General features: G+C 41.4%; 1 long non-coding RNA gene across 1 annotated transcript; it reads right to left on the bottom strand.

Moving 5' to 3' along the window:
• Window positions 1–5,673: 5,673 nt before the first annotated feature.
• LOC114042492 lies at window positions 5,674–10,082 on the bottom strand. Its single transcript, XR_003568992.1, has 3 exons — window positions 9,983–10,082; window positions 6,187–6,285; window positions 5,674–5,895 (listed from the first exon to the last, which is right to left on the bottom strand). It is a non-coding gene; the product is annotated as an uncharacterized LOC114042492 (long non-coding RNA).
• Between the last annotated feature and the right edge of the window lie 14,060 nt (window positions 10,083–24,142).

Here is a 24,142-nt window from a genome sequence, read left to right as displayed (position 1 = left end):
TACCCTCCCATATTGTAATGTAGTCCCACAAGAGAAGCATTCGCTTGTAGGTAGAGTGTTGCCAGGTTCTGTCCATAATGCCCGCTGTCCATCTCTTTACTGATGTCTCTCCCAGATTCCCACCTTCATCCCTGTCTCTGCGTGTACAGTTAGAAAGAAGTGTCTCACTGCTCTTTCTATGGTTGCTCTGTTGCTGTTGCTGTCTGCATTTATTCACCCCTGCTTTTCTGCTGTTTTGGGGTGTCTGAGATGCAAATAATCTCTTCAGTTGTTTTCTTTCTAAAAAGGTTTCAAACTTTTCTTTATTTCTGAACATTTATCACTTGTCCTATATGGTTAGGCTCAGATTTGCAGGTGGGTCACCCTGGACTGCACCCTGAGCTCCAGTACTCTTTAGAAGAGATTATTCCATTCCCTCCTCCTTTTTCTAGTGGGCACCAAATAGTCTCACATTATTCAGATGTCCTTTACTTTGGATTTGAAGGTCTTGTTTCTGAAGGCTTGCAGAACTTGCTGCTTCTGAATTCAATGACTAAATTTACCCACTATGGGTCTGGGAATTTGCAGCCTTGAGGGTTTTATTTTATTCTGGAGACGATCTGTGAATTCTTTCCATTAGAATGTCATTTTCTATATGCAGAAGTTCTGGGCAGGTTTCTTCCATTATTTCCTTTATTTTCCATTATGGTGTTAAGGTTTTTTGCTCTGTCGCGGTCTTCTGGGAGACCTGTGATCTTTAGGTTTTCTCTAAGTATTCTGTCTTCAAGATCTGCGTTTTGCTTGCATGGTGAACATATATTCTTTTCATGGTCTTGTTTTTTACACCTCTTCTTCTAGATTCTTTCACTTCTGTGTATTTGCACTTGCAGTCTTCTTGTTCTCTCTTTTGTTTCTTTGGTGAGGCTTGCCATTACAGATTCATGTTTTTCCATTCTGCTCATTATTTTTGCTGTGTAATACATAAATTCTGTTCATTGCCCTGTCCATCCATTTGCCTGCGTGTCTCTTTCTATTTGTCTGTCCATCCATCTGTCTGTCCACCCATCTATCGTTCTATCATCTGTCTGTCTGTCCATCCATCTGTCCATTTATCTGTCTATTCATCTGTCTGTCCATCCATCTGTCTGTCTCTATTCATCTATTCATCTGTCTCTCCATGTCTGTCTTTCCACCCATCTATCTGTCTCTCTATCTGTCCATCTGTTTATCTATCTATTCATCCATCCATCTGTCCATTTTCTGTTTGTTCATCTGTCAGCCAATATCTTTGTCCATCCATCCATCTGTCTATCTATTTATCTATCCATCCACCTCTCAATCTCTCTACTTATCTCCCTATTTGTTAGGAGCTGGTAACAGGCAGATAGCTCCAACATTTTGCTGGTATCTTGGAGATGTCTGGAAAAGGTAAGAGAGGCTCCTCACACGCTGTTGAGACTCCCTGCAGGGAATTTATAGGAAGATACTGAAAGTGTTGCCCAGGATGGGGAGAAATGGACGGACTGTGGTCTGCATCATTAGAAAGAGCATCCATACTGATGAGCTCACAGATTCACTTCCCATTGTAGTTAAGTTCTTGTCTTACCCCCCTCTTGGATCTAAGCTCCTTCATGGAAGGGACTAGGGCTTGTTTCAGCCTTGTACTCTCTAGCACCTAGTATGATGCACTGCATAAGGTAAGTGGCTAATAAACATTTGAGAAAGTGAAACAAATTTCTCGGCTCTCTCTTCTCTCTTTCTTTCTCTTCATTTTAAAACCCCTTGTCATCACCTCCCACCCTCTCCTTCTTTCCCTCAGTCTCTGGTAAAGAAGTGGTCCTCCCCCCTGCAAAGGCCAACATTCCCTCTCATCTTCTTTAGCTGATTGCATCATCAATCATTCTCCCTCTCTTAAATCTTCAATTTCTTCCTATCTGCTAGTTCCTTTGGGTAGCTAGGTGGCACAGGGAATACAGTGCCTCATCTTCCTGAGTTCAAATCTGGCCTCAGACATTTGCTAGCTGTGTGATCCCGGGCAAGTCACTTAACCCTGTTTGCCTCAGTTTCCTCATCTGTAAAATGAACAGGAGAAGGAAACAGCAAACCACTTCCAGTATCTTTGCCAAGAAAACCCCAACTGGGGTCACAAAGAGTCAGACATGACTGAAATGACTGAATGACAACTAACTCCTTTCCTTACTACCTTCAAACACACCCCCATCCTTAAAAAAAAGCAACCTTCACTAGAACCTACTATCCCCTCCAGGTGTCATCCTAAATCTTTCCTCCCTTTCTCAGCCAAACTATTTGAAAATAACTTGCTGTTTTCTATCATTACCATCACTTATTCTCCTCTAACTCCTCACTCCTTTGTGATCATTCAGGTGAAACTGTTCTCTCCACAATTACCCCCAATCTCTTAATTGCCAGATCTGCTGGTCTTTTATCAATCCTCATTCTTCTCCATCTATCTGCTGCATTTTACACTGTTGACCACCTTGTTCTCCTAAATATTTCCTCCTCTTTAGGTTTTCATGACACTACCCTCTCCTCCTACCTGTATCATAGCTTCTCCACTTCCTTTGCTGATTTATCATCCATGTTCCCGAAGTGTGGGCATACTCGAAGACTGTGTCCTAGGCCTCTTCCCTCTACACATTCTCTCTCAGTAACCTCATCAGCTCCCACAGGTTTAAATATTATCTCTGTTTAGATGACTCCTGGATCTCCATATCCAGTCCCAGTTTCTCCCCTGAGCAGCAGTCCCACATCACCCATCACCAGTTGACCATTTCAAACTTGACGTCCCCTAGTCATCTCAAACTCAACTCATCCTTTTTCTCCCTGAACCTTTTCTTCTTCCAAACTTCACTATTTCTATCAATGGCATCCCCATCCTTTCAGTCTCCAAGGTTCATAATCTCAGATTATCCTGGACCTCTTTTTCTCCCTCAATCCACGTATCCAATCAATCGCTGCATTTTGCTATTTCCACCTTAAGGACAACTTTTGCATTTGATTCCTTCTCTCCAATCAGAGTCACCAGCTTAGTTAAGGCTCTTGTCATATCTAATTGTGACATCCTCTTTATTGGTCTCCTTGACTTATCTCTTAACCACTCTGGTCTGTCCTCCACGTGGCTGCCAAAGTGGTTTTCTTTATCGCATCTCTGACTGTGTCACTTGCCTAATCAATCAACTAGAAACTTCCCTATCATTGTGGAGGACACCACCATTGTCCTAGTCCCCCAGGCCCCCAACCTAGATGTCATCCTCAACTCCTCCCTCTAGCTCATCCCACATATTCCAATCCACAAAGCCAACTCCCGTCATCTCAACCTTGACAATTTCGCATATGTACCTTTCCTTCTCTCCTCTCACAGAGATGCCACCCCAGGACTGGCCCTCCTTACCTCACCCACGGGCTACTGCAGTAGCCGGCTGGTTGGTCTCCCTGGCTGAATTCTGCCCAATCTATTCCATTTTGGCTGCCAGAGTGATCTTACCAAAATACAGGTTTTTTCACATCCACTCCCCTACTCAATAAATTCCAGTGGCTCCCTATTACCTTTAGGATCAAATATAAGATATTCTGTTTGGCTTTTAAAGCCCCTCACAACCTGGCTGCTTCCTAGCTTTTTAATCTACTTATACTTTTCTCCCCTCCAAAGTACTCATGATCCAGGAACACTCTGACCCTCCTTGCAATTTTTTTTTTTTTTTTGGCTAGGCAATGGGATTAAGTAACTTGCCCAGGGTCACACAGCTAGTACGTGTCAAGTGTCTGAGGCTGGATTTGAACACAGGTCCTCCTGACTCCAGGGCCAGTGCTCTATCTACTGCATCTCCTAGCTGCCCCACCTCCTTGCAATTTCTTGCATGAGATGCTCATATCTTCTGACTCCATGATTTTTCATTGGCTGTCCTTTGTGCCTGGGATACTCTCCTCACCTCTACCTCCTGGCTTGACTGGCTTCCTTCAAATCTCAGCTCCAATCACACTCTCAGCCTGCTTTTCCAGATTTATTTCTCACTTCTCCTCTCCACTTATTCTGGCAGCCAGGCAACTTGGTGGCACAGTAGATAGAGTGCTGGGCCTCCAGTCAGGAAGCCTTGAGCTCAAATCTCACCCCATACACTAACTAGCTGTGTGACTCTGGGCAAGTCACTTAACCTCTGTCTGCCTCAGTTTCCTCATCTGTAAAAGAAGAATAATTATAGCACCTACTTCCTAGGGTTGTTGTGAGGATAAACTACAATAATATTTATGAAGCATTTCTCAAATCTTAAAGCTATTGAAATGCTATCATCATTATTATCATAACTACCAGTATTTTCTCTCTCTTTTTTTGTATGGGTGATGTATTTTGATTCATGCATAAATTGGATTTAAGTGAGGCAGAGTTGCACAAAATTGTCAGCCACACTCTCTCTTCCAGAGTCATCACAGTTCAGTGGCAGGACAAAGTCAAGACAACTGGTGATAGCTCGAGAGACAGTGGATGACCTTGGTGTCTTTGATGTCTAACCAACCTCTAAACATTCCACGGTGCCCGCTTCAGCTGCCTTCATGGACATTGGAACAGATTGTTCTCATCTGCTCATTCCACCAGGGGAAGTCTTCATATGTTTGGGGTAGATGCCCCTGTAACTTACCGATGGGTCTGAGACCCTCAACCTGGTTTAGCCCATCTGCCAAAATGGCTTGCCAGTGGGCAGCTAGGTGGTGCAGTGGATAGAGTACCAGCCCTGGATTCAGGAGGACCTGAGTTCAAATCTGGCCTCAGACATATAACACTTACTAGTTGTGCGACCCTGGGCAAGTCATTTAACCCCATTGCCTAGCCAAAAAACAAAACACAACAAAACAAAATGGCTTGACGGGTTGTGGCCGCCACACATGCTATGGCTTCTTGGAGCCACAGATGAGAATTAGGTGGACCAGGTAGACACCAAAGGTGGAAAGCAGCCCTGCAGAGGGCTCTGCAGCCCTCACACCAAAGGTACTAGTCTTCCCTGAGCTCAGCATGACCCTTTTCACCTCAGTGCCTGTGCTCAGGCCATCTGCCCTCTCATTCCTGGAAGGGAAGGGCACAAGCATTTAGTAAACCTCTTCCTCCGAGGGTTGTTGTGAGAGTCAAGTGACAAAACAGTTATAAAGCGCTTAGCACAATGCCTGGCACATAGGTGCTATATAAACGCTACTGTTACTATTGTTATTATTACTGTAGAATAGTCCTTCAAAGAGTGGCTTTGTCTAAGACTTCAGAGGGAATAGAATGTTAGAAAGTCACATGAAGACGGAATCTTGTTTTTGATCTAGTACATGTTACATCCCACTAGTAGAATGAGGGGAGAGATGCTTTCATCCATTTTTTCCTTTGTACCCTCCCAGGCCTTGCACATAGTAAGTATTTAATAAATGCTTGTTGAATTGAATCCACATCAGATGTATTCCAGTCCCCTCCCCACTGACAACCTCTCATAGCCATCCTAATTCTTGTCTCAGCCTCATGATCCACCATAGGATTTAGAATTATAAGGGAACTAAGGGACCTTTAATTCCAGCTGTTTTACAGGGGCCCTGAGAGATAGTAGAGGGTAGAAGGGCCCGGTGTGCTATAGTCCATGGGGTTACGAAAAGTTGGACATGTCTGAATGACTGAACAATAACAACAAAGAGTCACAAACTAGCAAGTGTCCAAACCCAAGCCTTCTGATTCTAAATTCGACGTACTTTCCATTCTACTCTGTTATTTCCACGTAAACACAGCCAGGCTAGTCTCTTCACTGTCCAAGGATGTGCCTTGCTCGTTTGCATTGCAGTTCTCTCTCTTCTCTCTCCTTTCTCTCCTAGGTTGTTGTTCATCCTTTGTTTTTGAAGAGGACCAATGACACCGTAGGATGATATCTTGATCTGTGTGTGAATTGGATTTAAGTAAGTCAGAGTGGCACAAAGTCATCAGCCTCACTCTGTCATCCAGAGTCAATGAAGTCCCACGGCAGGACAAAAGTCAGGACCAGCGGTGATGGCCCAGGATGCAGTGGATGATCTATAGTAGTTTCTTTAAAGAAGAAACATTCTGCAACACTGGTGTTTTATAAATTCATACTGATAGGCCCTTAGACTCAGAATTAGAAAGATTTTTGCCATGATAATGGGACACATTATATCAAGTCAAGTCAATGAACGTTATTAACCACTTACCTGGATGCCAGGCACTGGGCCAGCTAAGTGCTGCCCTACATCCTCCCCTAGTGAAGAATATGCAATCTCTGAAAATCATACTGGCATCCACCAAGATATCTGTGACATGTAGCACAACACACAGAGCATAGCACATCAAATCATTAAAGAAATTAATAGAAAACACAGTCAATAGAGTTAACACATGTAGTTTCCCATCTCCTATGCAGGGTCTCCCCTAATGAAGTGGATAGAGTGCTAGGTTGGCAGTCAGGAAAACTTCAATTCAAATCCAGGCTGAAATATTTTACTGATCTTGTGACCCTGGGCAAATCACTCAACCTCTGTCTGTCTCAGTTACCTCTACTGTAAAATATTAATTATAAAAGAGTGATAACTGCAAAATGAGACTATAATAACATAGCAATGGGGTTATTGTGAGAATCAGATGAGAATACTTATATTAATCAATTTTATATTATTAAATATATATCAAATATTACTATAAATAAATATTATACCATTTCTGTTATATTATATTAATATATTATATTAATAAATGCTTATTCTCTTCCCTTTTCCCCCACTGACTTCCTTCTATTGATTGCCTCCAACGTATCCTATGTATATCTTGTGGGTACATGGTGGTTTTCATGTTGGATTCCCATTAGACTAGAATCTCCTTAAGATTATGGTTTGTCTTTTGCTTTTCTTTGTATCCTTCAGAGCTTAGTACAATACCTGACTTACAGTAGCCACTTAATAAATGACTGACTGCCCAACGAGTCACCCTCATTTTCTGGACTCAACCACCATGCCCCAGCCTGGGTAGCTACTCCTTACCTTTTATATGTTATATGGATTAGTTATAATCACATAGAAGATATCCAATAAATACTTGATAAATGGACAAATGAATGAATGAATAACAGTGAGAGAAGATCCAGATCTGAGGGAGTCTTTCTGAGACCCCTAAGAAGACCAAAAAGATCCTTGTTTTAAAGTTGAGACAGTTCAATAAATGCCTTAGGCCAGCTAGTCAATCTCCTACCAGTCCAGAGGTGATGGCTAGAAAAGATTTGCTGGTGCCAAAGGAAAAACCAAAGAAGGATCTGTTAATGACAGAGACTTCTCATGCTTTTGTTCTGGGGGAAAAAGAGTATCTTAACCTTCCATCTCTCTAATTGGGAGAGAGCTTTATAATGTAAATGAGTAGCCAACCAGCAACAACTCAGCTCCCCCACCCCTGCCATCTCATTAGTCCAATTGCCAAAGAATCCCATTCCTGACAATTGGACTAGATAGTACGGGATCAATATAAATAAAGGCCTACTATGTGCCAGGGAACTTGTGCTAAGGGGATACTAAAAGGCAAAAGACAGTTCCTGCCCTCAAAGAACTCACAATCTAACGTGGGAGACAACATACAAATATATACAAACAAGCTATATAGAGAATAAATAAGGGAAGGTAGCTAAGTAGCACCATAGTGTGCAGAGTTCTGGACCTGGAATCAGGAAGACTTCTTTTCCTGAGTTCAAATCTGGCCTCAGACACTTACTTAGCTGGATGACCCTGGGTAAGTCACTTAACCCTGTTTGCCTCAGTTTCCTCATCAGTAAAATGAGCTGGAGAAGGAAATGCCAAACCACTCCAGCATCTCTGTCAAGAAAACCCCAAATGGATAGGACTGAAAAACAACTAGGCTGAACTGGCGAAGATACTGGAGTGGTTTGCCATTTCCCTCTCCAAAAGACTGGCTACCTGGTGATAACTTTTTTTTTCTGGCCAGTTGATGAAACTGAAGCCTTAAATATGAGTAAAATTGCCCAGACTGATGAAATCACAGTCTTAAAGGAGGAGCACAGAGATTCCCAGGTGGAGGTATTGTAGAGGTGATTCAATCCAACCTTGATGAAAAATGGCAATGATATTGTAAAGCCATTAGGACTGCCTAATGGAGAAGTAGGAAAAGAGGGAGAAAGAAAAGGTGGAGGAGCAGAAGGGGAGGTCAAAGATCAAGAGCAAGAGGAGGAAATGTGTAGAACAAAGCACTTTCCAAATATGATCTCATTTTGTCTTCATTATTATTATTATCTCCATTTTATAGATAAAGAAGCTGAAGAAGACTGAGGTTTAGAGACTTGCCACCCTGAGGTTGGATCTGAACTCAGGCCTTCCTGACTCCAAGTCCAGTGCTCTATTAACTGCGAAACCTAGCTAGGTCTAGATATATAAAACTGGGGGAACAAAAGATGTTGGTGAAAATTTTAACCAAAAAAAATTGAAGGTACAGTTTCACTAGAGTTCTATTTAGAAGTGGAAGTGAGTCTCGTGATGGAAAATGCTATCCACGTCCAAAGAAAGAATGATGGAGTTTGAATGCAGATCAAAGCATGTTATTCACTATTCTTTTTTCTTCTGTTGTGTTTTGTTTTCTCTTTCTGGTGGTTCCTCCTATTGGTTCTAATTCTTCCTTACAACATCACTAATATGAAAATATGTATAATAGGAATGTCTATGTGTAGCCCACATCAGATTGCGCACTGTCTTGGGGAGGGAGGGGGAGAAAAATTTAAAACTCAAATACTTATGGAAGTGATTGTTGATAAATTAAAATAAATTAATAAAAAAGAGAAAGAAATGGAATGAGCTCAGAGGTAAGCCAGCCCAGTCTATAGACAGCTAGGTGGCACAGTGGGTAGAACCCAGGACCTAAAATCAGGAAGAGCCGAGTTTGAATCCTGACTAGCAGTGTATGACCCTGAGTAAGTCAACTTATCTCAGTCAGCCTAGTTTCTTTATCTGTAAAGTGGAAATAATAATAGCACCTACCTCCCAGGGTTGTTGTGAAGATCAAATGAGATATTTGTAAAGCACTTTTCAAACCTTAAAGTGCTATAGAAATGTAAGTTATTATTATTTCTACTACCATTATTATTCCAACCACTCTCATTTTTAAAAAAAAAATAGAATCAAGCAAAATAAATGCCCACTGGGCAATACTGATTTCAAGACACCCTTTTCTCAATCATGTCAGTGGTGCAGTTAACGTTAAAATCGGTTCCATCTTCTGATCGATGCAGACAAAGCACTTGGCGATAGATGTCAAAGCCCTAAGTGAATGCCAGCTACTAGTAGTAGGGTCTTAAAGGTACACTCTCCAGAGCAGACTCCAGGGATCGAAGAAGGAAGATTCTTTGTTATAAATACAAACATTAAATATTATTATATTAAAGTATATGTATAATGTATATATGGTATATATGTTTAATGTATGTGTACATGAGCATTAAATATATAAGCATTAAAACTAATTTGCCAAATCAAGACCAACTTGGGAACCATTTTAATGTGTCACCATCCATCAAACATTCATAAAGTATCTAAGAAAGAATTCTCTATTCAATAGGAATTGATGAGAAAACCGAAATACCTTTCCCCATTATGAGGATCCTCCTTCTTCCTGAGCCATTGACATAGTTGATAGAGTGCAGGGCCTAGAGTCGGGAATCCTGAGTTCAAATCCAGCCTCAGACACTTACTAGCTATGCGACCCTGGGCAAGTCACTTAACCTCTGTGGGATTCAGTTTCCCCAAGTGGAAGATGAGGATCACATGAACACCCACCTCCCAGGGTTGTTGTGAAGATTAAATGGGATAATATTCGTAAAGTACTTAGCACAGTGCTCAGCACATAGTAGGCACTTAGTAAATGCCTGTTCCCTTCCTTTCCTCTCTAGGAGCACTAGTAATCCCATTCCACCCATCTCCTTCAGTAGATTGCCCCCTCTCCCATCCCTATCCTTTCACTTACCTTCAGTCTCTCTCTATCAACCACTTCTCTGCCACTGTGGAGTGGATAGAATGCTGGACCTGGAGTCACAAAGATCCGAGTTCAAATTCTGCATCACACTTACAAGCTGTAATAGAAATGCTTGCTGTTATTATTTTCAGTCTCCTTTGCTAGATCTCTTTTTTTTTTAAAGAGTGCCCACTAACCACGAGCATCTCCCAAGGCTCTGTCCTGGGCCCTCTTCTTTATACTACTTCACTTGGTGGTCTCATCAGCTACCTTAGATTCAATGATCATTTTTATGCAGGTTGTTCTCAGATCTATTTGTTTAGCCCTAACCTCCTGACTTCCAGGCCCCCATCTCAAACTGGATGTCTCATAAACAGCTTAAACTCAACATGTCAAAACTGAACTCATTATCTTTGCCCCAAAGCCTTCCCCTCCTCCTAACTTCTGGCTTACTGTGAAGGATGCCACCATCATGTCGGTCACCCAGGGCCAAAATCTGCATATCGTCTCATTATCTCTCAAGGCTCAGTAGCCAAACTGTTGATTCTGCCTTCACCAACTTCTCTTCATGGTCCCGTCTCTCCTCTGACACTGCTATCACCCTGGTGCAGGCACTCATAACTCCACCCCTGGACTATGTCAACAGCCTTCTGGTTGATCTCCCAAACTCGAGTATCTCTCTTCTGTCCATCCTCCCCAGATGTCAACTGATCTCCCTAACGTCCAATGTCTAACCATGTCACTCCCTTACTCAAAAAACTCCAATTTACCTCCAGAATCAAGCACAAAAGCCTCTGGTTGGCTTTTGAAGCCTCCCACAAACTGGCCCCTTCCTTCTTTTGCAGTCTTCTCACATACATCTTACTTCCCTCCACTTACTTCATGGTCCAGTGATCCTTATAGGATATGCAGGTGGCAAAAGGAGTAATCCATTCCACTCCTAGCACCTTGCAGCCTGCAAGTCCTTTCTCACACCCATAGCCAACACGCTTCTGCAGTGCATGGGATCATGACTGGTGAAGCTGCCTCTCTTCTTGGGTCAATGTCTTCCCACATCCTTTTGTCTTCCACGTGTCACTCTGCTCCTGGGCAGATGTGTTGTCTCTTACTGGTCCAGTTTCTCAGACACCAGCTGGATTCACCGCTTCTGGTCACTGCACTCTGCATCTGCTGCCCTGCCTGGTTTCAGTTCCATGGAACAAGCTGCCTCACCCAGGTGAGGTGCATCACCTCTAATCATCTCATCACCTGCTGCTAACTCAATTGCTAACTTATTGGAGGGTTAGAGGAGCGCCAAACTCCTCCCAATGCCTTCCTTTATAGAGGGCAGAAGCTGGACTCTTCAGCTCAGTCCACTCTGCATCTGCTGCCCTGCCAGGTTTCAATTCCATGGAATAAGATGCCCCTAGTGTCCTGTCCTCTCTCTCTCTCTCCCTCCTTTCCTGCCTCCTAGTTTGTGTTATCTCCTTCCATTAAATTGTAAGCTCCTTGAGGGCAGGGACTGTCTTTCTTTTTATTAATTATATCCCCAGGACCTAGCACTGTGCTTGACACATAGTAGGCACTTTAATAAATGTTTATTGGGTTGGATCCTTGGTCAAGTCTCTTTGATGGCATGGTCAACTGGGGTGGGTCAGAGGAAGGGAAGGGGGAAGAGAGAGAGGGAAAAGGAAAGAGAGGAACTTCTTACCCAAGAATTCCCTCTCAAGGGCTGGCTCTAACTCTGGCACTAGGAATCCTTCACCTCTATACTGACTGATGTTTTTATATATAGGCCCAGAAATGTGTCTGCTTATTTCAGCTAGTCACAAGATGTTTCCTAGATTATATCATCTGCCTTCTTCCAATGGCCCAAACCCTATAATCATCTCAATTTTTTGTAAAACGCATAATGGAGTTGTAGGGTACTGAGGTGGCACAGTGGATAGAGCACCAGGCCTGGAGACAGGAAGACCTAAGTTCCAATTCAGCCTTAAACACTTCCTAGCTATGTGACCCTGGGCAAGTCACTTAACCCTGTTTGCCTTAGTTTCCTCTTCTGTAAAATGAGCTGAAGAAGAAAATGCCAAGAAAACCCCAAAAGGGGTCAAAAAGAGTCAGACAGCACTGGAAATGACTAAACAACAAATGGAGTTACAGGGAAATTCTTTACCTTACACTGTTGATTGACTAATTGATTCAACTGAAGTATTTAAACCTTCTGGAATCACATTAACCAAGGTTGGGATAGGACCTCCAAACTTATATATGGTCCCACCTACATCAGAAGAACTCGCTCAGGCCTCCAGGCTTATTATCACACCTTAAGGCATTGGACCTCCCAGGACAAAATTTAAGGCTACTATAGAGACAACCCTCTTCTCCTAAACCATGAAATGTCTGAAGAAATCAAGGTAGTAATGAAGGTCAAGGTCCAAATTTTTGCTTCTGGAGAAGAGAGGACAGCATTCCATTGTTCCACATCCATTTAGTCTCCAGTCTCCTGCAGGAAAAGGATGAACACCATTCCACTGCATTAATCTCCTGCTTTGTTGAGATGGGAGATGAAGCGGGGCTGTGTGCCGCTCCCATGCTTTTTAGCATGATGTTTTTCTCAATGTGGTCAGTTGCCTTGGACAGGATGAAAATGGCATCGAGGTCAGCTACCTCACTGATGATGAACTATTTAATTTGAAAAATCTACAACCTAGGGGCAGCTAGGTGGTGCAGTGGATAAAGCACCAGCACTGAAGTCAGGAGGACCCGAGTTCAAATCTAGCCTCAGATCAAACACTTGACACTTACTAGCTGTGTGACCCTGGGCAAGTCACTTAACCCCAATTGCCTTAAAAAAAAGAAGTCTGCAAGCTAAGACTAAAGTGGAGGAAGAGTTAGTGTGTGAATTTTTATTCACAGATGATTCTGCATTCAACAAAGCCTCTATAGCTGAGATGCAACAGAGTATGGATTGATTCTATGCTCCTTGTGCTAATTTTGACCTAATAATCAACAACAAGAAAATAGATTCTCCACCAGCCAGCACCACCCCATCCACGTATGGAACTGTTGGTTACCAAAATGGAGAAATTTCAAATGCTGTGGATAAGTTATACCTCAGTAGTATATTTTGCAGGGATGTACATATAGATGATGAGGTTGATGCATGCATTGCCAGAGCTAAGCTCAGTGTTTGGGAGGATCTAAAGAAAAGCGTGGGAGAGAAGAGGTATGAGGCTGCCTACCCAGCTGAAGGTCTACGGAGCCTTTGTGCTGACCTCATTGTTGCATGCCTGCGAAACCTGGACAGCATACCAGTGTCATGCCAGAAAATTGAACCATTTCCATTTCAATTGTCTTAGGAAGATTCTGAAGATCACCTGGCAAGATTAAGGTACCGAACACTGAGGTTCTTTCTTGAGCTGAACTGCCAAGCATTCAAACTCTACTGCAGAGAGTACAACTCTGATGAGTCTAACTGGAACAAGGGAAGTGCTCATGTGGAGGTTGGAAGAAGCAATACAAGGACACTCTCAAAGTCTCTCTGAAGAACTTTAGAATTGATTATGTGACATGGGAGACGTTGACACAGGACCACCCAGCATGGCTTGCCCACATCAAAGAAGGTGCCTGCTCTATGAGGAAAGGAGGATTGCAGTAGCTCAAAAGAAACATAAGATGCTCAAATTTAGAGACATCTCCACCCCAAATGTTCAAATGGACTATTTGAGCCCAAACTTTGGAAGAGCTTTCTGAGTTCATATTGGATTGGCCAGCCCCAGTTGGACACACTGTACCTTGACCCCCAACAGGGTGATATCATTTTGGTCCTCTTCAAGTACAAAGGGCAAACATCACTGAGGGGAGAGGGGAATCTCCTGCCTGGTTTCTAGCCTCAGAGGGAAAAGGAGGAATGCTATCTCATCAAGCACCAGTCTCCTGCCTTTGGGGCAAAAAGAGAGCACATATTCCAGTCAGTCAGATCTTTTGTCTGATCTGTTGCTTCTTGCTGGAAGAGGAAAGAAACACCATTCCATATAGCACCATATTCCTCCCTTCCAGGGAAGAAGAGAAAAATCCATTCAGTCTCTAACCTGGTCTCCTGCCTTGGAGGCCTGAATTTTCCAAGTCCCTGAGAATATTTCACCCTAAGGTCAAAATTCTAAGGGATACTGATAACCTGTTATTTAGTCATTTCAGTCATATCCAATTCTTTGTGACCATTTTTTGAGGTTTTCTTGGCAAAGATATTGGAGTGGTTTGCCATTCCCTTCTCCAGTTCATTTCACATATGAGGAAACTGAGGCAAACAAGGTTGAGTGACTTGCCCAGGATCACACAGCTAGTAAGTATCAGAGGCTGGATTTGAATTCAGGTCTTCCTGATTCTAAGCCTGGCACTCTATTCACTGTGTCACCTAACTGCTCATTGATAACCTACTGGTACTCAATCTTCAGTGCTTTACTAAGATAAACTCCCTCCTAATCATAATCCAAATGATTCTGAATCCCTAAGATCATCATCTAAACCCCATCACCTGGATCTCTTATTACCATTATTCTTAAACCCCTACCCAAATGTCTTACTCTAAAGCTTTCCATCCCTTCCGCTGTGCTCTCTGAAATACCTGTTCCATAGGCAACAAACTAGCCTTCATCTTAAAACTTTTCCTTTCTCACTCTACTTATCTTCTGGCTCTCACTGAGACCTGGCTCCCTCCTGATGACACAACCTCACATTCCAGCAACTCGTTTCACTTGTATTCATCCAATCCATTCACTATTTGAGGTGGAGTCAGAATCCTCCTTGTTCCCCATTGGCAATTACCCCTCTACCGATCACTCAGTAGTAACATTTTGACTTTAAGATTCACTCAGCCCATATCTACCACCCAATCAACATTCTGGTAGCTGTTGTCTACTGACCTCCAGGACACTCTTCTTTCCTCAATAAGATCAGTGCCTGGCTCAGTCTTTCCCACCTCTCCAATTCCTGCTCTCATACTAGAGTCCTTCAGCATACTTTCCATGACCTCCTCCTCCACTCATCTCAGTCACCCACAAAGATGGTCATAGCCTTAATCTTGCCATCATTCACAAATGCACCCTTCCAAATTGTTCTTCATCTATACCATGACCTCTAAACACTTTGTGCCCTCTGTTCTCTCTTAGACTTTCACCCTTGTACTAGCTACGCTTTTCTCCCTTCCTCATCTTGACCCTTTGGGGAACAGGCTTAGCTCTATTCTGTCTTCTTCTCTAGAGTCCCTTGTCCTTTTATCCTGTTGAAGATCTTGCCCTGCCAATCCTCAGCCTTGGATCACTTCCACCATCTACTGCCTTCACTACCTTAACTAAACAAAGGTGGAGAAAATCCTGCAGCTGTGCTGACTGGGTCCACTACAAACTGATGTTAAACAATCTCAACTGGGCCCTCACCAAAATGAGGCAATGGTTTTACACCTCCCTAACTAATTCGTTATCCCACTTACCACAGCAGCTCATCCAAAACTTTTCATCCCCCTTCAAACCTTTCATGGTTCCCCCTTTCTCAGCTGAGAACCTTGCCTTATAATATTTCATTGGAAAAATGGAAGCTATTTGCTGAGAGCTCCCTCTTCTCCCCTCCTCCTCATTTCAAATCACTCAAATCACTTGGGCCACTTTTTCCTCGTTCACCTCTCTGTCTTGCATGAGAAGGTCATCCTTCTCTCTGCCAAGCAAACCTGTCGTCATGCACAATGAGTATAACAATGTAAATAGAAAATATACCAAACAATCAAAACTGAATGCTATAAAATTATAATAACTAAGCTTGATTCTAAAGAAGAGTTAGGAGAAGGAATCTCTACCTGCCTCTTTTCGGTGTCAGATTTTTTTCAATATGTTGACTAGTTTTGCTGAACATTTTTCCCCCTCTTCTTTATTCTGTGTTATAAGAGATGGCTCTTTTGGGACAAGAATGAAGGGAACACATGGGGAAATATAGGTGATGTAAAGACAATTGTATCAATAAACATTTATTTGTTTTTAATAGTATTTTATTTTTTCCAATTACATGTAAAGACAATTTTCAACATTCATTTTTTGAAATATTTTGAGTTCCAAATTTTCTCCTTTCCTTCCTCCCCTTCCCTTTCCCCAAGTCAGCGAGCAATTTGATATAATTTATATATGTACAATCATGTCAAACATATTTCCACATTAGTCATATTGAGAAAGAAGAAACAGAACAAAAGGGGAAAAAAACATGGAAAAAAAAACAAAAAAGTGAAAATAGTATGCTTCAATCTGCATTCAGATCCTATCAGTTCTTTCTCTGGATGTGGATCGAATTTTCCATTATGAGTCTTTTGGAGTTGTCTTGGATGGTTGTATTGCTGAGAAGAGCTAAATCATTCATAGCCAAATATCACACATTGTTATTGTTACTGTGTGCAATGTTCTGGTTCTGCTCAATTCACTCAGCATCAGTTCATGTAAGTCTTTCCAGGTTCTTCTGAAATCTACCTGCTCATCATTTCTTATAGCACAATAGTATTCCACTAATAAACATTTATTTGGAGAAAGAAAACAAACATCAAATTTTAAAATGTACCTCCTGGAGTATTATACAATTAATTAATCAACCAGCATTTATTAAGCACCTCCTATATGCCATGCACTGCTAAATGCTGGGAATACAGGTACAAAGAATGAAAGTCCCTATCCTCAAGGGTTTCACATTTTGTCCAGGAATTGATATGTACACATAATATACAAATTAAATACAAGACAGCTAGATGGCTCAGCTGGGTCTGAAGTCAGGAAGCTCTGAGTTCAAATCAGGCCTCAGACACTTACTAGTTGTGGTGACTCTGGCCAAAGTCACTTAACATCTGTTTGTCTTGTTCTCAGTTTCCTTACTGTAAAATGGCAAAAATATCACCTGCTTCCTAGGTTATTGTGAGGATAATGAAAATAAAGTGCTTTACAAACTTTAAAGAGCTATGTAAGTGCTGGTCATTGTGATCAACCAGCTCAATCTTAAGCAAGCCTCTGGCCCTTAAGTTCCTTTTCATCCTAAAGCTGTTGGTGCAATTGGATTCTGCTAATCTTGCTTGCAGACTGGATCCACTAAAATGAGTATAATCTAATCTGAAATGGATCCTTATAGTTTAAGGGGCTAATCCTTTTGGATTTCCCTGATCTACTCTCTGAAAGACAATTATTCCAAACCTCTCTTCTCCACTCCCTATCAGCAATGGTCTTTGTCTGGAACATTCTGGAGAAAAAAGAAAGGTCAACCATGAACATAGACAGATTGCTCCAGCATCACTCCCCCACCTCCTCACATTCTCTTTTACTTCATTTCAATCTCTAGAAAAAGGTGGGCTTTCTCCTAGCCAAGAACACTTCTTCTCTCTCTCTCTCTCTCTCTCTCTCTCTCTAATGAGGACTCTCCTCACCCTTAAAAAAAAAAAAACCCTTACCTTGCAAGCCCCTCAAAATATCATCCTATATCTATAGCAAAACACCTAGAAAAGGAATCTACTCTCATTGGTTTTGAATCTTCCCTTACTGTCACCTCCAAGTCTGGACTCATTCCATTGAAACTGCTCTCTCCAGGGTTGGCCATGATCTCTTGATTTAACTCAACTCAATGGCCTTTTCTAGTCCTAATCTTCCTTTAACTCTTTGAAGCTATTGATGATGCTTGAATGCCTCTTCCTCCTGAATACAAACTCCTCACCCTACCATTCAATAAAATACAATCTCCTTGAGGGCAATAATTTCCAGCTTTGTCTTTGTGCTAGGGAAGTTGGTGCAAAGGCTTGCATATAGTAGGCATTTGATAAATGCTTGCTGAATAAATACTAAGTGGATGCATCACACTGATTTCACACAGAGGAAGAAATGTGATGCAGTGAAGATGCCTGGCTCTCCCATCACAGGACCCCGGTTCAAATTGTGGCTCTACAACTTACTGCACTGTAGGCCTCCACAGAAACTATCCCTGAGTATTATACAGTGTCCAAGAGCCTATGGACGAACCTGACAGATCTGGAGCTATATGAATCTCACTCTTCGGAGCCAAGAAGTTAGTGAGCAAGCAGACCAACCTGATCATATGACCGAGGTCTCAATCTCAGGAAGGTCACAGGTGGGGTATTTTTCCAACTCAGCAGCTGCTATAATTTCTGGCCCTGGAAGTCCGTTCCTCAGAGTCCCGCAGATAATCCCTTTGAAAGAACAAAGTTCTCCAAGGTCTTTACTACAGCAGTAACCCATGTTCTTTACCTCAATGGCCCTGGAAAGATGCCTAGACACTCCTAGTTTTCATCTCCTGCTGTATTCTTATTTCACCCAAACCTAAGTAAAGAGAAAGTACACAAAACTCTTTAGTAGAAACTAATGCTAAGGGGAGAAAAAGAAGGCAACTGAGAGACTGATAATCAAAGAATAAGGGACATTTCTGAAAGTTTTTAAATATCTATCTATCTGTCTGTCTGTCTGTCTTCTAATCTACCTATTTTTATCCATCTATATCTATATCTTTATTTATATCTCTCTATCTATATCTCTATCCATCTGTATCTATATATATATATATCTATCTCTATCTCTATCTTTCCATCCATCCATCCATCCATCTATCTCTACCTCTCCATCTATCTATATATCTGTATCTATTTATCTCTCTATTTCTATCTATATCCATCTATCTATATATCTATATCTATTTATATCTGTCTATCTCTATCTATCCATCTCTATTTATATCTGTATCTATATCTATCCATCCATCTATCTATCTCCATCTGTCTATATATCTCTATTTCTCTCTATCCATCTCTATGAATACAGATCTATCTCCATGTCTATATCTATATCTATAGATCTAGATCTAGATCTAGATCTATCTCCATTTCTATCTATCCCTCTATTTATCTATCTCTATCCATCTATCTACATATCTATTTATATCTCTCTATCTATATCTCTATCCATCTGTATCTATTTATATCTATCCCTATCTCTATCTTTCCATCCATCCATCCATCCATCCATCCATCTATCACTATCTCTCCATCTATCTGTATATCTGTATCTATATATCTGTATAGAGAGATGCTTCTATCTCTCTATATCCATCTATCTATATATCAATATCTATTTATACTTCTCTATCTCTATCTATCCATCTCTATTTATATCTCTATCTTCATCCATCCATCTGTCTATATATCTCTATTTATATCTCTCTCTATTCATCTCTATTCATATCTATTTCTATTTCTATCTATCTATCTAAATATCTATCTATAATAGTAATAGTAATATGGATGACAAGGCTGGGGATAAAGCAGAATGATGCAGTGGAAAGATTGCTTAAAGTGACATAGCCAGATCTGAATTCAGATCCTGGCTCTTCCACTTACAGTCTATGTGACTGAATAAGTCATCTACCCTGTCTGGGTCCCAGCATACACATCTGTAAAATGAGGGAGTTGGGCTTGATGGCTTCAGAGATTACTTCTAGTTCATATTCCTTTGAATATGAAACTCCTATGAATAGGGAAAGCTGAGTTCTCATCTAGGTTAAACTTTTAAGAATTGTCTTAGGGAAACAAGCAGCCTCTGTCTCGGTTTCCCTACCTGTAAAAATGAGGACAAACATAAATGTGTTTTGGCTATGCTCTACCAGAAGTTCCTAACCTGTTTTGTGTCATGGACTCCTCTGGCAGTCTATGCACCCCTTTCTAGAACAATGTTTCTAAGTACATAAAATATAATGGATTACAAGGGAAACCAATCATATTGAAATAAAGATATAATTTCTATCTCATACAAACCCATTGACCCCTTGAAATCTATCCATGGATCCCTGGAGGATGCACAGACCTCAGGTTAAGAGCCCTTGCCTCCATAACTTCTATTGGTCTGTTACCAGTGATGTCAACTACCAAATCCTACAGCCTCTTCTCAGCCCTCGCCCTGACATCTCTGCAGTTGTTGACGCTGTTTTGTACCCCCTCCTCTTAGACATCCCCCCCCACTTAGTGTCCATGGCACTGCTCTCTCTCTTGCTTCTCTCTCCACTTAAATAACCTCAACCTTAGTTCACGCCCTCATCACTTCTCACTTGGACTATGGCAGTAGCCACTTTTTTTTAAAAATGAGTTTTAATTGATGTGTTATTTCTTAGGTTGTCATAATTATCCCCAGTATTTCCCCTCCACCCCCAGAGACATCCCATATAACAAGTAGCATTTTTTAAAGAGGAAAAAATCAGCACAACTGATTGATACATTTAAAAAGTCCAAAAACATGTACAATGGGTCACACCTCCCACTTCCACTAAGGAGTGGGTTGGAAATGTTCTCTTGTATCTCTTCATTTATGTCCCACTTGATCTTTATAATTTTGTTACATTTACCTTTGATTTTTTTTAAGTGTGTAGTTGTTCTTTCCATTTACATTGTGTATTCATCACGAGCTTTATTTCATATAATACAGTAATGTCCTATTACAGTCACGTACCACAATTTGTTTAGCCAATCCACTACATCCTCCAACCCTCTGATCAGAGGAGAAAGGAGACTGAGGAAAGTGGTGTCAGTCAAGGCTTGAGTTAGCATCATGGTGAAGAGGTTAGAGTTTAACCTGGGAGAAACATCTTAGTCCTTGAAGTTGAAACCAGGTAGAGCAGCAGATACAGAACAGAGTGAGCACTTTCTAGTCTTCCCAGTAGTTTTTACCAAATAGGAAAATTTCCCCTACATATAAACCTAACTCTCATAATTTTAAATGTGAATGGATTTAACAATCCAATAAAAGGGAAAAGAGTGACAGACATAAAATTAAATTAAAGGAATAGAAGCTTACATAATGTTTCCTTTGTGAACCTGGATTTGAGGTATATAAGTTTATTACTGATATTGTGTTATCTGTGGTTGTTTTCAGCATACTACAATTTCCTTGTTTATCCCTTTTTATATTATAGACATTTGTTTTTCCTTTGTCAGATAGCATGATTGCAACTCCCACTTTTGGGTTCACTTGATACATAGTATATTTTTCCCCATCCTTTTAATTTATTTCGTGTATCTGGGTTTTTCAAATTGTTTCTTCTAAGCACCAGATTGTAGAGTTCTGGTTTTCTATCCAATCTATCACTCATTTCCCTTTTTATTGGATTTTCAATCCATTCACATTTAAAGTTATGAGAGGTTTATTTTTTTCCATTTGACTCTAACATTGTTTTTTTTTCAAGTTGTGATTTTTCCCCTTTTCTGCTGCACAGTACTACGTTCCTTCCATTTAATCTTTTTATCCTTTGGTTTAATCCATTTTATTCTTCAGTTTAATCTTTTAGTCTCATCTTTTTTTTTAAGGTGGCCCTATTCCCGTTAGCTCTCTTCCCTTCACCCACCCCATCTCCTTTCCCATTTGTTACCCCTTTCCTGATTTTATCTGGTTATTTAATTCTTGCCCCTTGTTTTCCCTTTCAGTCAAGTAGATCCCTTTTTCTTCCCTTCCCCTTCAGCTAGTCTTTTTCATTAATCTTTTTAAAAGTTCATTTTTTTGCTCCCCCTTTCAGAAGGTTTCTCTCCCTCTCTTCATTATCCACCCTCTTTTCTGTCTATTCCAGATTTTCATTCTCTTGTTCACGATCACCATCATTATCTAGTTCCTTTCTATTCTCCATATTCTTCTTGCAATCAAAGCTTTCAAGCTATCCATTCTGGACTCTCCCCTCTAGACAATTTCTGCCACTGGCTTATAGAGCTTTCCTAGATCTTGCCTATGCAAAAGGCATTCCAGAGGGCACAGTGCAAGGGGTTGGTGGCATTTGGTTAGAACCTTGGGATGGGAGAATTGGAGGGGATAGGAAAGAGGCATGGGGGGTGGGAGAGATGAGGTTTAAATGATGATCTACATGAGCTCAGAATCACTGGGACATGTAGGGCATGACCAAGTGTGAGAATGTTCATCATTGAGTGGAAGGTGTCATTCCTCTTCCCAGAAGAGGCTGGCCATCATGCAGTATAAGAGCGTTGTATAAGATGGAAGGCACAAGGTCAGATGGTCAGATGGAAGGACTGTTTCACAACTCCACTTCCTAGAGATCAAGTAAGAAAGGGTACAGCAGGAGATGGCAGTCTGAGGTCAAAGGGAAGGTTGCTCCTTTTCATACTGGAAGTTCTCCATATTGAGTTTGGGAGATCAGATTGGCAGCAGAAGGCGGAAGCAGCCTTGAGCTGGCACAGATGGCCTCCAGCAGCCTTTCCTCAGAGGACACAAGCAGCAGGACATAGAAAGCCTAAGGTTAGAGAAAGGTCTTGCTTCTCTTTTTGCTTGATTCTAGAGATGGAGGGCACAGTGCGGGGGGGAGGGGGTGGTACAGTAGGGATGGAAATCCAGACATGGGGGGAAATTGATTTTGGACAAAAGGAAGTCCAATGACTCCTTTCTAGTTTCCTATCCCACATACACACCTTTTCTCCCTCTTAAAAATTCTTCAGTGACTTCCTACTATGACTATAATAAAATGCAAAATCCTCATCTTGGCATTAGAAGCTCTTCCTAATGTGGCCTCCCACTTACTTTTCCAGTTTTATTTCATATTACTCCTCTCCGTTCTTTTTTTTTTTTTTTTTTTGTGAGGCAATGGGGTTAAGTAGCTTGTCCAGGGTCACATAGCTAGTGTCAAGTGTCTGGGGTCTGAGGTTGGATTCAAACTCAGGTCCTCTTGACTCTATCCACTGCACCACCTAGCTGCCCTTCATTCATTCTTCATGGACATTTCAATGGTCCTGCCAGCTGTCCCCCACACATTCAAGATCTACTATTTCCAGCCTATGTCTTCTCACCAATGCTGCAATCTGTCTGGAATAAACTCTTTCCTCATAGCTACATGTTAGAATCCCTAGTATCCTTCAAAGTATAGCTCAAATGTCAAGTCCTAAAAATAGGAAGGCTTTCCCAATCAATCCCCCCTGCTCTCCCACCTAACTAGCAGCATTCTCCCTTTGAAATTACTTTGTATTTACTTATGGATAATTGTTCACTTGTCGTACCTTTCTCTATAGAATGTAAGTTCTTTGAAAGCAGGGACTATCTGGATCTTTGCTTTTGGGTGCCTGGAACACGGTAGGTGCTTAATAAATGATTGATTTAAATGAGCTCATAATTATTATCTATAGTAGAAAGAGCCCTAGTCCTGGAATTAGAAAACCCAGATTATAGTTTTGGGGCAACGACTTCAAGTAAGCCACCATAAATGCTCATAGTGCATCTCCTACCCATAGCTATGAGAGGCAAAGGAACTGTTTCTCTTCTGACTGAAGAGAGTTCTCTTCTACTAGAGTGGAAAGAGTGCTGGATTGGAAGTCCAAGGACCTAAGTTCAAATTCCAGCTCTGATACTATATTGCTGACCTAGAGCAGATCACTTCAGTTTCCTCATCTGAGGCTCCTTCCAGCCCTAAATCTGTGAGTTTACGGTTGTCTGACTCAAATTAATTTGATGCAACAACAATAATTAAACAATAAGGTGCTGAGAATACAAACACAAAAAAGAAGCCATCTTTGGCATCAGAGGTCTTTTGGATCATTCTACACTACAGGAACATGGCTATATAAATTCAAGGTCATTTGAAGATGGAAAGAGAAGTAACCTCTGAGGAGATCAGGGAAGGAGGGCTTCCCAGAGGAGGTGGCATCTCAGAGGAATGTTGAAAGAAGAGATGGGCTGTTTATTCCCTCTGGGTCTGGTTTCTCATCTGAAAAGACCGAGATCATATCTAAGATTCCTTCCAGCTCTGGCAGTTTGTGATTAGAGGGTGCTTTTTTTTTTCCCCTGGGCAAAGCAAAATCCTGCTGAGAAGCTATTTGGTTAAACCTGAATTTCCCTGGGTATGTCAATTCTCTCCACAAGATTACCCTCGGGGCTCAGACTTGTTTTCCTAGGATCCCTGGGTAAAGAAAGGTACAGATTGGGGTGCTACCTGAAAAAGCCGATGGTAATTAGTCTTTGGTTGTTACTTGGGAATAAATAGGAAATTGAGTTTAAAAAAAAAATAAACCTGTTTTTCAGCCTTTCAACCCATTCTGAAATGGAGTCTACCTTTGGAATTCACAAATGGAGTCATGCTTTAATTGCCTGATTGATGGGTAGAGAAGTGAGTATTGGAAGCTGCCGTCACTTTGGT

The sequence above is a fragment of the Vombatus ursinus genome, unplaced genomic scaffold (assembly GCF_900497805.2).
Source record: "Vombatus ursinus unplaced genomic scaffold, bare-nosed wombat genome assembly UNPS02014489.1, whole genome shotgun sequence".
NCBI classification, from domain to species: Eukaryota; Metazoa; Chordata; class Mammalia; order Diprotodontia; family Vombatidae; genus Vombatus; species Vombatus ursinus.
This window is presented reverse-complemented; position numbering and strand designations above follow the sequence as displayed.